Genomic DNA, 3,165 nt, shown 5'->3' on the forward strand with positions numbered 1-3,165 from the left:
AAGCAGCGTGGTTAGTTTTCCCGAATAAATTAAACAAGTCTAAATTTTGAATTATAATATGACATTTTATAATAATTAATAATAATTTCCATATGAAAGTAACATTAAAAAATAAGGATACGAATCTAAAGGTAGTAATATTATACTGGATCATTATTACTATCATTATTAATCCATTTATGAAAAACAGAAGAAACTTGGTGAAAAACGAATATTTAACAATCGATATGTTACATATTAATCAAACGGGATAGAAGCAAGCAAAAAATTCAACATGCTAAAACCCGAAATGCTATTGATTGGAAAAATACAGTAATATATTACCGCTCACTCATTAAAAACGATTTTATCGTATAATTTGCAGTACGTGAGGAATATGCTCCGATTTCGTAATTTCTTTAAAGCTTATTATCTAAAGCTGCATTTTGATGCGTGACGTGTGTGCACCGATTAGCTTGTCCCTCGTCATATTACTCCTCTTTTGAAAACAGATTTTCCGGTTTTTAAAAGCAGATATCGAAATCGTGTTTGTCGAGGATCGAAAGTTCACCGGCTCATTGTCGCCGACAATCCGGAGTCGAGTTGCAGTCCTCTCGCGTCACCACGCCTCCCCCCCCCTTCCCCCTTTTTCCTACCGTATCGTGTCCCAGAGTAATTTAACACGTAAGGGGATGACAACGGACTCGAAACCCGCGTCCTTTTAAGGGCCCGTAAGTGACGATCATGTTACAGCACTGAATTCACAAAATTTGTCAGGACCGATGAGTTTTTCTCGTATTTTTATATCAATTATAATAATTAATAGTACTGTCGAAAATTTTCAATTTTTTCGAAAACGTTAACAAAACGATTATATTAACAAATTAACTGAATAAAATATATTAAAGACCCATTATTTTTGCAATTAATATTAAAACCGATCGAAGGGAGGAGGTTTTCAAGTATAAACAGTCAGATTAAAATTTAACAAAGAAAATAGGAATAAAACTTTACTCTTTTACACTGTTTCGAGAGAATTAATTTTCAGAAAACCTCCATCAATCCTAAATATTATATTATTAAATATTATACTATATTAGACATACTTTTATTATTTTCTCTCTAATATTTTACGGTATATATCTTCAGTCAAATCATTAAATCGGTGATAAGTAATTACGTGTCTCTCTTTAAATCACCGATATTATAATCTTGCAGTACTGCGTCATTCCCGAGATGTCATCTATTCTGCGTGATCCCAATTACTTCAACGAGATATGAATTGATAAGGAATTAATTGTCATCTATCGCGAAAGGTCGTTTAATTTGCTCGCAATCAGCGATCGGCTAATCGAGTTAATTAAAAACGGCGAGCAAGAATAACACAGCGATGACTTTGCGACAGCTGTAGCGTCACGAAAGTATAGTATAGATGATCATCGCAGATGACGTCTTTTTCTCTTTCGGAACGGGAAAGTAAGCGCACGGCCAATTTATCGTGGCCGCCCATTATCGCCGTCACGATCGTTCCGTGACCGTTATTACCCGCCTGACCATAAAGAGGACTCGTGGTCAGATAATTACTCTAATGGAATAATTTTTTGGAAAAATCTATCGCCGATGCCACGAGTGCGCACGATACGACAACAACAAAGGCCACACCCCGAAGAACCGCGGCGTCCACGATCGGAGACTTGTTAACTGCACGTACACGATTTCCTAATAAAAGAGAATGATAAACGCATATCGAATTCGATTATCATCCTACTATAAATTGTCGGAGAACACAATTTTTAAATTATAAATATTGTGATCCTTGTAAAACGTTTCGTTCGTCAATCAATGTTCATCTTTTACGATTGTAATCTTTAGCTAATTCTTTTGAGTTAAAGAGAAATACAATATGTTGCTACGATTTTAAGGCTTTTTATAGCCAATGATTCTTTTCTATATATGTGATATATATACATATCGAATCCTTAAAATAATATTTTGACGTAAACACAAAAGTTATCATTCTGTCAAGATATTTGACAAAAATTTGTACATTTTTTAAAATTCGTTATTGAATTGTAATATTTCTACAGATTTTAGAATTTATTGCAATAATTTTTTACTGACATTTTTACGTATACGTAATAAAAGAGAAAAACCAATGTCAGAATACATTTTGCATCCCAATGGGACTCTGAAGGTTAGATTAATATTTATGATGCTCCATAAAATGTATTCATGTTGAAAAGAAAACTTTTGTCCCATGTATCCCTAATCGCCCCTCACAATCTTGTGTTTTACTTTTTCACGGCAGTTCTTTATGTCAAATGTAACATTTCGAGATCATATTATATGCTTCTAGAATTCTAGAAGGTCAATATCTCTTCAGAAACATAAAAAAATCTTCTATTCTTCGTACAAAATCAAATTACGTTCAAAATGTCCAATGAGAATACATTATTGCGAATAAAATCGGAATACCTTCAAAAATGTACTAATTCGAAAATAACTAATATATATATGTATCGATATCTTCGCAATGCTTCACTTTCTGGCGTCGAATTGAACATGCACAATTCTCAGCATTCGCATTCGATCGAGACAGTTTTCGAAACCGACGATAGAACTTGTCTTGGGGTACGAGGCCTGACGCGGCGACAAAGAGAGCAAAAGAAAAGGAGAAAGGAAGCAGAAAGAAGAGAGAGAGAGAGAGAGAAAGAGAGAAAGAGAGAGAGAAAGAGAGAGAGAAAGAGAGCGAGAAAAGAGGAAGAAGAAAGAGAGAGAAAGAGAGAGTCAATGGGTATAAGCACTAAGCACGTAACTATAAAAGGAGCCGGGGGTTGCGAATCGTCGCTAGATTAAAAAGAGGCTCCCTTTTTCGCTTGCTCTTTTATGCCGATGTGCGCCGCGCCCCACACGCCCCACATACATCGCGTACGGCCTCCTCATCCTCCTCCTCCTCCTCTTCCTTCTCTTCGTCATCGTCTGTAACGTTAACGTTACATGCGCGCTTGCATGTGGGCACTACACGCACATTCGCACATTCACGCGCATCCGATATCTCGCGACCGTTCATCCGCTGGAAAAGCAATTCGATCTGGCGGCGCAAGTACGGTGGATACAGCCATCCTCTCTCTCTCTCTCTCTCTCTCTCTCTCTCTCTCTCTCTCTCTCTCTCTCTCTCTCTCTCTC

This window comes from Atta colombica, unplaced genomic scaffold (assembly GCF_001594045.1).
Source record: "Atta colombica isolate Treedump-2 unplaced genomic scaffold, Acol1.0 scaffold45, whole genome shotgun sequence".
NCBI classification, from domain to species: domain Eukaryota; kingdom Metazoa; phylum Arthropoda; class Insecta; order Hymenoptera; family Formicidae; genus Atta; species Atta colombica.